This window comes from Lutra lutra, chromosome 1 (genome assembly GCF_902655055.1).
Source record: "Lutra lutra chromosome 1, mLutLut1.2, whole genome shotgun sequence".
NCBI classification, from domain to species: Eukaryota; Metazoa; Chordata; class Mammalia; order Carnivora; family Mustelidae; genus Lutra; species Lutra lutra.
This window is the reverse complement of record NC_062278.1, coordinates 179,962,227-179,975,065: the sequence shown is the minus strand read 5'-3', so window position 1 is coordinate 179,975,065 and position 12,839 is coordinate 179,962,227. Positions and strand designations below refer to the sequence as shown.

The 12,839-nt window shown below is 36.0% G+C and overlaps 1 pseudogene; it reads right to left on the bottom strand.

Annotated features, from left to right (window-relative positions):
* The window catches only part of LOC125104823 (atlastin-1-like), a 118,786-nt pseudogene extending 109,128 nt beyond the window's left edge, over positions 1 to 9,658 (bottom strand).
* Positions 9,659 to 12,839: the final 3,181 nt, after the last annotated feature.

Below are 12,839 nucleotides of genomic sequence, written 5' to 3'. Positions count from 1 at the left end.
CATCTGTGCTTATACATTGTATGGGACACAGATGGAGCATGGAAGATGTCTGTTGTAAATTAGTGTTGGAAAGTAAATAAAGGCATGATTCATGCCATCAAGGGAGTTGTCTAGTAGGATAGACTTAAAGATGCAAATCAGCTATCCATCCATTTTTTGGAAAACTCCTCCAATGAACTCTGAGCTTCCACATTAATAGTGAATATCTGTTGGTACTAACCATGCCACATTCCTGAACACATTATAGTAACTCCTTTAACCCTTAACTCAAACTTAAGAAGTATATGCTATTATTATTTTCTTATTAAGACATGAGGGTAAGAAGGAACAGAGTGATTATCTAGCCATAGCTAATAAGAGCTGGGATTTGAAGTCAGTCTGATCGTATCTAGAGGCGGAGTTCCATTGCCTCCAGTTAATCAATGAGTGGATGATCCTACATTGTTAGCAGCATCCAGGGTCTCAGAATCACAAGTTATATCCCATTAGAGTAGAATGGATTTGACTTATTAAGGTTGCATTTATTTATTTTTTGTTTGTTTGTTTTAGCGTGCTTACCTGCATGCATGAGCAGGAGGGATCAGAGGGGCAGAGGGAGAGAACAAATCTTAAGTAGGCTCCACGCCTTCCACACACACCAGGGAGTCTGACTTGGGACTCTAGCCTTGATCTCACAGTCCTGAAATCATGACCTGAGCCAAAATCAAAAGTCAGAGGCTTAACCCATTGAGCCACCCAGTCACCCTTAAGGTTGCATTTTTTTTTAAGATTTTATTTATTTATTTTATTTAATTAATTAATTAATTAATTTATTTATTTATTATTTGAGAGAGAGTGAGAGAGAGCATGAGTGAGGAGAAGGGCAGAGAGAGAAGCAGACTCCCCGTGGAGCTGGGAGCCCAATGCGGTACTCGATCCTGGGACTCTGGGATCATGACCTGGGCCAAAGGCAGTTGTCCAACCAACTGAGCCACCCAGGCGCCCCAAGGTTGCATTTTTAATAAGAGAATCCACTCCTACTACCTGATATAGTGGCTGTAGACAGGTTTTTTTTTTTTTAATTTAAGTTACTTACAAAATATTGAAGATAAAAAACTTTAGCAATACTCTTGACCTACCCCTTCATTTTCAACTGAGGAATCCAAAACTCTGAGGAGATTGATGTCACATGGCTATGTAGTATCAAAACTGGGAGAAGAAACTAGAATCCTTTTGTTCTCCAAATTTGGCTTGCATTTAACGCCAGGGGCGTTTTTTCCTTCCTGTAGTAGAAAAGAAGCAGGTAACCTAAACATTTTGTTATTGTTGTTCTACTTTTCTTTACCTTTATGATTATTGCCAGAATATGGCAATCTGCTTGTTGGTTCTTGAAAACATAATCCTCTGTATCTTTCAGATGATCCAGAATGTTTTTCACTTATGCATGCATGCATCCACTCACCTTTTCATCCATCCATCCATTCATTCATTCATTTACTTATTTATTTATCAAGCATTACTTGTACAGTATGTGCAAAGCACTATACTAGATAAGTGGGAAAAAGAATTATTCATTGTGATTTTATTCATATTGAGTTTATCTTCTCTTATGTTTGATTTTGTAACTTGTCTAAAGTCCTTTCAAAGGCAGATAGGTTATATTTCCTATGTTTCCTAAATGAATAAATATAAAACACATGCAAGAAAAATTATAGCATCAATGTGAAAAGTTGTAGTTGACTATAGCACCTAGCTATTATTGTCTTAAAATTGCTTTGTTTCTACTTCTCAATATTATTAGCTAACATTATTGAGTAACTAATATATAGCAAGCATTCTATTAAATGCTCCATGTATATTACATAATTTCATTTCAAGAGTTCCACAAATAAATGTTTTATTATCCATATTTACAGTTTTAGATCACATTCTGAGTAAATGGTAAAGCCAGGATTTAAACCAAATGAAATTTTTCTAGAGAGTGTATGCTTAATTGCATCATCAAACTGTCTGTAAGTTGTTAGCTTATATAGAATATATCCCAAGACTTTGGCAAGGAATGTTTAGGAGTCTGTGAGTTATTTTACACTAAAACTATGAAAATGCATTTTTTTCTTATTTTGTTCTAAATAATACCTTCACCTCCTTTTTGTAGGATTTCAGACAAATTCTGTCCAGTTAGTGATATAGACATGATTTTATTTAATTCATTAATAAGCCATGATATCACATTTGGGCACCTTAGAGGACACTTAAACATTGTAAAACATTTGTTTTTCTCCTTAACTGTAGTCCTATTTTAGAAAATGGTGTTGCAAGGTTGTGCTTATTCCAGTTCTGTATCACTTTTCAGAGTCCTATTCTGTAAGGGCTTTAACAGCTCAAGAAATGTTATGTGTAAAAATGGCTGTTCTCCTCAGCTTGGCAGAAGATTGGAGAAGGCATAAATAGCTATCTACTCCCCTGATTTATTCTGAACTCTGGCACAACTGAGGCTCAAATGTATTAGAAAGTGGTTGGTTGCAGTGGTGTTATTAAATTCTTTGTAGGATGCAAGCATTGCTCATTGGGTATTCTTGGGTTTGAGTTTCATTTCAATGGCACTATATATATAGATTGAAATTTTATATATATATATATATAACATATATATATTATAAGAGATTGAAATTGTATATATATACAGTGCCGATTGAAATTGTATATATATACAGTGCCGTTGAAATATATATATATATATAATTTCAATCTCTTGGATAAGGTTTGGAACAAACAACTCCCATTATGCCTAATAGACATAGTCTGTGAGGTAAAGTATTGGTGAATTGACCTACATTTTTAAGCCAAAAAATATAAACTTCATTGTATTATCAGGAGACATACAGTGTCAGTTATCTACGCAATTGTCAGTGTTAAGTAGTTGTACTTTGAAAGATGAGCGAGTCTATAAATGTAAGATAGATGTGACTACATTTGGACTTTCTAAAAGAATTGTGGACAGTGCATGCTCAGAAACCGCCTGCTGCTTTGAAAGTATACTTTGGAGTTGATGGTTCAGGTTGCAGATTTTTTTCTAAAGCAATACGGAAGTAACAAGGATTTGGCTCAGGATAAGGACATTTTACTATCCGCCACCAACTGCTTTCTAAATACTTACTATTTTTAAATGCAGTATTCATACTATATGTAAGAAATAATGTGGTGCTGTTTTATTTACATCGTGTATATAATGTGAACTCAAAAATGAAACACACCTGAACTCCGTAACCTCCCCACCTACTCGTTAAAGAGGCAGAGTTGAGGAGACTCGTGGGATTCTTTTTTTTTTTTTTTTTTTTTTTTTTTGACAGATCACAAGTAGGCAGAGAGAAAGGTAGAGAGAGAGGAAGGGAAGCAGGCTCCCTGCTGAGCAGAGAACCCGATGTGGGGCTTGATCCCAGGACCCGGGAACATGACCTGAGGCGAAGGCAGAGGCTTTAACCCACTGAGCCACCCAGGCGCCCCGACTCGTGGGATTCTTACCTCATTTTCATTTTTGTATTTCATAACTTCTGTCCTTCTGTTCCTTATTTGCATAGACAATAGTGTCCAATAACCAGTCAACATATTGTACGTTCTATGATGGCCACGTAATTAGCATCCCCTCTGCATTATTTCTGACTCTTTACAGAAAGCATAGAGATGTTGGTCACTTGAAGCATGAGACATACAACTTTGGGAATTGTAGGGCAAATGGAAAAATTATGATTTATACTGGCTCCTAGATTTATTGTTTCTGTTTTCGGAAATAAAAACTTAATTTCCTATGCGTCATTGTTTGTTCACTTATTTTTCAAAGCTCTTTGAAATTAGAAAGATATTTAGTTGTTTACTCTTACCTGATTTTTTTTTTTTTCCTAGAGGGAAAGTAGTACAGATTTGCAATCCATTAAATAATACTTAATTTATTCTTTTATCTGAATGTAGAATTAAATGTCACTTTTAGTTTTTATCCATGTTTATCCTATTTTAGAGCAATGTTTTCTCAAATCCCTTAGTTACCTTCAGATAAGCTACTTTCTAAGGGATATGCATTAACTCCCTTAAAATCAGGGATATCATGTGGTAGCTGCCTTAAAGGCATCTCTGAAGCACCTAATATTTTTGTGAAGATTGATTTAGATGAAGCATGATTACTCATACAAAATACTGATATTGACTAATTATTCCTTGCTTTAGGACACAGACATTTACCATGACATACCCTTGTTCCCTTCGTCGCTAGAGGTATTGCCATAGACAATAAAATAAGTGAAATCAGAATTTGTTTCTACTGCCAAGTTCCATCATCTATCATCTAAAGTGCACTTTTTTTTTGTCATATTTTGCTAAGAAATTATTAGTGCTGGTTTGACTGAATTAAAATATGTCATTTGTATCTGAAATAGCAAAATGAAATCCTGGAGGAATGATGAGTTGCTGGAAAGATAATTGGAATGAGTAGATTATGTTAATTTATCATATTAAGAAATTTATTTGTATGCTTCCAATCTCTATTCATATATACTGGCTCAAAATGTAATGACATATGCACCACTAGTATTAGATTTCTTTCAAGAAAATGTGTTTTCATATAACTCTTGTTTTATGACTAAAGGAAGAATAAAAATATGTATTTATAGTAACTGAAAGTAAGCAAAAGGTCAGTTTAAGAACATCCTCCATGCTTATGTGATTAATTCTAAATGATACGTGTATATTAAGTGGGGACCATATAGCATATTTAGAATTCTAAATATGTCCCCCCAAGATTTATTTTCTGTTTATTCAAACACTAATCTAGCTACACTGTATGGAGATTTTGCAAATGCAATTAATATTACTGATCAACTCATCTCAATTTAGGGAGGTTGTTTTAGATCATCTGGGTGGGTCCACTATAACCATAGGGGTTCCAAAAAGCAAAAGACCAAGGCAGGTTATTCAGGAAGAAGACATGGGGTAGAGACATGAGGCAGAGAGAAAAGAATCAGAGTGATTTGAAGATTCACTATTGTTGCCTTTTTAAAAAAGTTTTTATTTATTTATTAGAGTGAGGGAGAGAGCACAAGTAGGGGGAGGGGCAGATGGAGAAGCAGGTTTCCCTGCTGAGCAGGGAACTCAGTCCCGGAACTCCAGGATCATGACTTGAGCCAAAGGCAGACACTTAACAGACTGAGTCACCCAAGCGTCCCATCACCATTGTTGATTTTTTTTTCTTTTAAGATTTTATTTATTTATTTGGCAGGCAGAGATCACAAGTAGGCAGAGAGGCAGGCAGAGAGAGAGAGGAAGGGAAGCAGGCTCCCTGCTGAGCAGAGAGCCCGATGCGGGGCTCGATCCCAGGACCCTGGGATCATGACCTGAGCTGAAGGCAGAGGCTTTAACCCACTGAGCCACCCAGGCGCCCCACCATTGTTGATTTTGAAGGCAGTTGTAAGTAGCCTGGAAATGGGCCTTCAAAATGTGCAAATGACCCATGTCAGTCAGCCAGCAGTAAAGCAGAAACCTCATTCCTGTGGCTGTGTGGCACTAATGGAATTAGTCCAGCCACACTTTACCTGGACTTGGGACCCTACAGAACTGTGAGATCATATATTTTTATTATTCCAAGCCACTGACTTTGTGGTAATTTGTTTTGATAACAGTGGGAAAATAATACACTATGTTTATGCAACTGAGATTCTTAAGTAGGCAAACAAACCTCACATATCTTTCTGGAGAAGTTGCACTTCTTTGCCTTTCTACTTCTCTAGTGATGTGTCAGGCAGTAAACTAACTTATGGAAAAGAACAACAAAAAAAAAATGCCAAGTAGACTCTAAATGGCCAGTCTTATTTACTGTCAAGACAAAGTCTTTTCGGTATTTTTAGCAAGTATACTGGAGCCACAGTGACCTTTTCAGAATCCACATCCCATCCAAGGTCCCACCTTCCCCACTGACCCTCTTCCTTAAACTCTTTCAGTGGTTTCCTTTTGCTCTTAGGAGAATAGGACACTTAAAAAAAAAAAAAAAAAAGTCCTTGCCTGGTTTTGCATTTACTTGCCTCTCTGAGTTCATACTCATTTCTCTATGATTTCTCCACATGCATGTTTTCTTTGTATCTGCACCCCTTTACCTACTTGATGTGAAAGCACTATAGTTAATAGGATGAGCTCTGGAGTTATATTCTCCTACACTTAAGTCCTGGATTTGAATTGGTACTTCTAAGTCTATGACCTCAGATGAAATACTTCTGTGTGCCTCAAATTTCTCATGATATAATGGGGAAGATTATAGTACCAACCTTATTAGTCTACTTGGGCAGCCGTAATAAAATACCAGACTGAGTGACTATAACAGAGATTTCTTTCTCACAGTTCTAGAGGCTGGAAATGCAAGATGAAGATGTCCACTCATTTGGTTCCTGGTGAGATCTCTGTTTTGGGCTTGCTGACAGCCACTTTCTTGCTGTGTTCTCACAATCTTGGTGGGTATGTGTGATAAGAGAGAGATCACGAACTTAATTTTTTTTTCCTTGTAGGACACCAATCTTATGGAATTACCACCCTACCTTTATTACCTCATTTAACCTTGATTGCCTCCTAATACGGTTACATTGGAAGTTTGGGCTTTAATACATGAATTTGAAAGGGACACAGTTTAGTCCCTAACACCCGCTTTAGAGGGTTCTCATTCACAGAATTTACTTACTTAGGTCACTTCCATTTTCTGCATGTTGTTCGTTTTTTCACTGACTCATTTAATGAGTATCTATACCCTTGAATAAGCATCTATGGAGAGTTCTGGTTCCAGACATAAGCCATCTTTAGATATTTTTCTTCTCATTGGGCCAAGTAACTGTACACCTGTAGCTATAAAACATAAACTAGTCATAGCTATTTTTTAAATTTAACAAACATTTATTAGGTACTTACTGAGTTTCAGAAACCAAGGATATATTAGCAAAATACATTTGCTTCTCTATTCTATTACTTATATGTTTGATTAAATTCAGCAGTAAATATAGTAAATTTGGCCAAATGTCCAAGTATTGATAAACTAGTCATTAGAATTGTTTTATTTTATTTTTTAAAGATTTTATTTATTTATTTGACAGAGAGAGATCACAAGTAGGCAGAGAGGCAGGCAGAGAGAGAGGGAAGCAGGCTCCCTACCAAGCAAAGAGCCCAATGCGGGACTCGATCCCAGGATCCTGGGATCATGACCTGAGCCAAAGGCAGAGGCTTTAACCCACTGAGCCACCAAGGTGCCCCTAGAATTATTTTAACCAGTAGAGTTAGGTGGACTTAACTGGAATTTAATCAAACCTTTACACTAGAAGAGTGTTTTCTTTCATTTTAACACAATTAGTTTTGGAGGTTTATTATAAGCTAGGCATATTAAAGAATTATAAGAAACATGCATAAAAAGTACTATGCACAGTGTATGGAATATAATGAGTGTTTTTTGCTTTTGTTGTTCTATTTTTAGGTTTTTATTTTTAAATGATTGTTTGACTCCTACAAAGTGCTGATAATTTTTCTAGAAACAGGACATATTAGAAACATGACAAGATTCAATTCTAATAGAAGAAAGGAATGTTGAACAAATAAAAAACACATAGTTTAATATCAACCAAGATGGCTGCTATTAAGAATAGAAAGGGAGGGGCGCCTGGGTGGCTCAGTGGGTTAAAGCCTCTGCCTTCGGCTCAGGTCATGATCCCAGGATCCTGGGATCGAGCCCCGCATCGGGCTCTCTGCTAGGCAGGGAGCCTGCTTCCTCCTCTCTCTCTGCCTGCCTCTCTGCCTACTTGTGATCTCTCTCTCTCTCTCTGTCAAATAAATAAATACATAAAATCTTAAAAAAAAAAAGAATAGAAAGTGAGAAAACAGAAAGTGGTAGAGACAAGTATGGTTGCTGAGCTACTTTTGACAGGGGATCGGTGGAAATATAGGAAATATAGGAAAGGGGACAATTAGTTTATCTCCTAGGGCACAGAGGTTGAATAAGAGCTTGCCCAAAGCCAGGGGTCTCAAGGTCTTTTTATCCAAAAAACATCTTTCTATCTACAATCATTGTAGGTTTTCTTTCTTAATTGAAGATATGTCAGAAAACTGGACTTAATAATTTGGTTCAGCATTAGGTATACCAAAGTGATGAATTGGTATTATAAATATTTATGTTATTTTGTTCTTATTTCCACCAAAAAGCACAATAAAAAAAATTCTCCCTGGTTGGGTTGATATCACACATAAAACAGAATCTCAGCGTGTACTTCTATTTTCTTTTGCATTAATTGCCTATTTACTGTAAAACTCTAGTTAATTTTCACTGTACAAAATTTTGCAAGTGTTGTTCTATGTGTTTAATTACATCAATTAATTATTTGCATGATTTAACAGCCCATAGGCTACCAAAGAAATGATAATTTTAAAAGCTTCATGTTGCTGACTACTTCTGAAGCAAAATTGGAAAAGATTCAACTTAGAGAATGATTGATTTCTTAGTGATGCCTTTCTGTTAAACCCAAGATATTTGAGAAAGACATGCTATAATTTTTCCATTGCATAGTTAACTGCCAGATACCAACATTTTAAAAACTTGAAGGTATTAAAAGGAGAATTGTGTACCAACAGTAAAACTTCACAAATATCCTACAATTTCTGTCTTAATAAAATAACTTTTGAACGTCTTAATGGTCAATGGGAATTCAGAGCTATTTTATTCAGAGCTTCAGACAGGTGGAGAAAGCATCATTTAAATTGTAGGCACACTATGTTTATGAAGAAAGTTCTTTAAGAAATGTTAACTGTAGTGAGCATTCTAATGATGGCTATGCAAATACTAAACAGCCTCTACAATTATATTTGTTTTCTTTTCAATACTGAATGTTTACATTCTTAAAGCATCCCTGATCGATAGTTTTTATTGACTTTGTTTTCCCCTTTCTCAGCTGTTCCTTTACTTGTTTTGCTTTATGCATTTCCTCACATGGTGTTTTATTTATTTGTTTATTTATTTATTTATGTATTTATTTATTTCATTGTTGATATGGGGGGAAAGGTTGCCCTCTTTTTTTAACAGCTTGAATTATCAGCAGGCACTAAAGCTTAGTGCCAACCCAGGAACACACAGACAAGCTTATTTTTTCCAGTACTACTTTCAACCTTGAATACAGACCTCTGGGTAATGTCACACTGGATTCTTGCTGAATATTTGCTGAGGGCTTCTTTTATGCTTGTCTCAGCATTGGTTTAAAACAAGATCAGGACTAGGAAGAGTCAGGCTGCTTTCAAAAAGGTCTTTTCTCACTTGCCCTTTCTCTCCCAGACTTTTCAGCAACTCTGGCTTTCACAAATACTAAGCTGTGTCTTGACTCTCTTGACTCTGTATGTGTATAGACTTGGTGATTTTAAAAATTTAAACATGACACATAAATTCAGTATGACTAGAGTCAGCCCATAATCTCTATATGCAAGTCTCCAAACCTGGTCTCCCTAGTTTAATCTCATCAGTGAAAGACAAGAACACCAACATCCATTCCTTATATAAGCCAGAAAACCAGGAGTCCACCTTGACATCATCCTTTTCTTCCGCTGTGCAGTTCAACAAAAAATTCAGTTGCTCTTCGTTCTTAAACATCCCACATGCATACCTGGTTCTCTCCATCTCCATGGCTGTTACTACTACTTTAGACTAAACGTTTACCATCTCTTGTCTGGAAGGAGAAGCTTCCTAAGTAGTTGATCGGCAGCCACTTTTGTGTCTCTTTTAATTGCCTTCCCACTACATTTATTTGAGTAAATATACAGTGAGATCACCTGCTTCATCCCAACATGAAACTTCCATGAATTCTCATTACAACTAATAAGACCTATAAAATCCTATGTTTTAGCTCCCTTTTACAGTCTCAGTTCAACCTCTATGTCCAAACCACCTGTTTGGTTTCTCAATTAGACCATGTCCCTTCTATTATAAGACCTTAGCTCATACTGTTCCTTCTACCAAACACTCTTCCATTCAGGCACACACACATACACACATGCATAAAATCAATTTTTGCAAAATTATTTCCTTCTTATTCATGTTTTAGATTTTGGTTACAATGGGATTCTTCCCTGGAAAACACTTAGCAACCTTCCTAACTAGATCAATTTCTCTCCTATGTAACACATTGCATTTTTAATTTTATATTTATTTCTAGGATTTATTAGGTTCTGGGCTGAAATTTTTATGAAGGTAGACTCCATATTTGTTTTTGTTTAATATCTTGTCCTTGACATTTGGCTTATTGTTTGATATAATATCCATTACATAGATTTATATGGAATAAATTAATGGACTTTCTTTAGTACATGTAAAAGAAGTATAACTTCTTTTCTACCTAACATTTCTTCATATATTTGAGGAGAACCATCATGCTTCCCATTATGACTTGGACCTTTTTCAGGAATAATGACCTTCATTTATTCAATCAATCTTTATATTAAATGCTTTTGCCGCCCCTTATAATCTTGATAATACCTCCCTGAGTACGCTTTTCATTGTCTAGGTAAAATATAGATAGCTCTGAAAGTGACACGCCCAGAAATAAACCCAATACACTAGGTAATTTTTTTTTTTTCTGTACATATGTCTCTCAACTTCCCTGTTCATTCAATTTTGTAGAGAATAGAAGATTAGCTTATAAAGTAGCCATCCTGGAACCATTATTAGACTAGCCACCCTAATCTGTTTTACCAGGCAACGTTTATTTAATTTTTCTGACATAATTCCCAATTTGTTTTAGTGTACAATAGTTCTGTCTTATCCACTTTGCTTAGCTTCAACTACAGTGAACTTAGAATCATAAATCCTATCACAGAATAGCTGAATGTAAAGATCTTTTATTTTGATCACTGTGTTTTTGAGATGAGGAAATGGAGTCCCAAGAAACTAAAATTATGTGCCTAAAGCTCTGGGAAACTTTGAAGTTAGAAGTGAAATGTAGCTCTCCTGATTTCTAGCCCAGAAAAAGTTTAAAGATGTAGCAAAGATCACTAATGATTAGAATAAAATCTAGGAAGAGTTTTAAAAAAACTGTTTCTTTTTTTGCATTATTTTGTACCTCTTTTATACCCACTATTCAGGAGTCTGTTTCATTTTGTCTGAGTTGGAATCTGGCTATCAGTAGGAAGAAAAAAAAAAATCCCATAGTGATTCTTTTAATTCTCCAATTGATGGAACTACTGTACTAAACAACTAGTATTTTAGTAAGCTACTATTATGGTAGCTATTAAAATAATGATGATGGTGATGATGCTAGTAATTAGACACAAGAGAGAAAAGTCGCTCAATACTTGTATAAAAGTGAAAACATTTCTAAATTTTAAAAAAGTTTAAATATATAGCACTATATGAACATTTAGGAAAACTATGTTTCTTCTTTAAGCTGGGATCCCTCTATATTAGTACCCCCTTTGATTTTCAGTATTTTTGTTGTTTCTATGATTAAGAGGAGTCAAACCTCCCTATTCTATTTCTGATCATCCCAGCCGCCAATTGTGAGAATGTATGTCACACCACCCATATGTTCGTCTCCAGATGGCTAGCCTGCTTCTCTCAGTTCTCCCACCTGCCTGGGCCAAAGGCATGCTGTGCTCAGAATCCCATGTATAACATGGAAGATGCTGGTGCCTGCTGTCATCCTCACACTGTCGTGTCCGTGGCTTCGCAAGAGAACACGGGAAGAGAGAAAGAAAGAGAGGCAGAAGTGAAGGGAAAGAAAAGAGTTAAAGGAGGAGAAGGAGATGGGAGGAAAGAAGAAAAGGCCAGTGAAGAAGGGAGGAAGATATTACAATTCAGTAAGAAAAGTGTATATTTTATGATGGTCCATTGTTATTTTGTCAATTTAAGGAAATTAATACTGTGTGCTTAAATATAAAATCAATGTCCCTTAAATATTGTCACATGAAACAAAACACAAATTCTTTCTTGTTCTGACATCAGAACTGATGCTATATTGAACTGGCCCTGGAAGAGAATGATGGTGGATAAAAAGCTTCGAGTGGTTTTCTGTTGTTTTCTATGAAAGACAGCCCGTGCATTTGTGTCAAGTGTCTCATATACATTGCTAAGAAATAACACCCAAGATATAAAACACATGTTGCTGATGTATAGCAGCATCATGTGTTTGAGTTGCAACTCAGGCAGAAACTCTAGGATAAAGGAGAGATGACAGAAATCACAAAGGGGATTTCCTCTGTTTTAACTTTATTTCCCCACTGCTTTTAAGCCTACTGTTTCTGCAAGTATCAACCTCAAATAACTTATGTCAGAATCACCTTGTACAGTCAAAAGAGAACCATGCAATAATTGTTTAATCAGGGCTATTATAAAAGATTAATGCCCCAAAGCCTCTCATTCTCAAGTAGAGTAAAAGCCACATGCCATTATGTAGAGAAGAGTCTGAAGAAGAGTGAAGAGGAAGAAGGGAAACTAGTTAGAAAGCAATTACAATAATCCAGGGAAAAGATAATGGAGGATTGGACTAGGGTGGTAATGATGGAGTTGGGAAGATGTGGGTGCATTCTTGATGTAGTTTGAAGGTAGGACAACAGAATTTCCTTATCAGTAGGACCTGGAATGACACAGCAAGAGATAAGTCAAGGTTAACTCAAATTTACTTGGCCTGAATAACTGACAAACAGACCTGCCTTTACTTGGGATGTGGGTGAGTATACATGTAGAAGGTATTGTGGGGTATGGGGTCAGGACAAATCAGGAGGTCTTTTTTTTTTTTTTTTTTTTTTTTTTTTGAGTATTTTGATTTTTAGTTCCTGGTAGAGATTTTCATTAGGAAATCTGGGCTATTGTC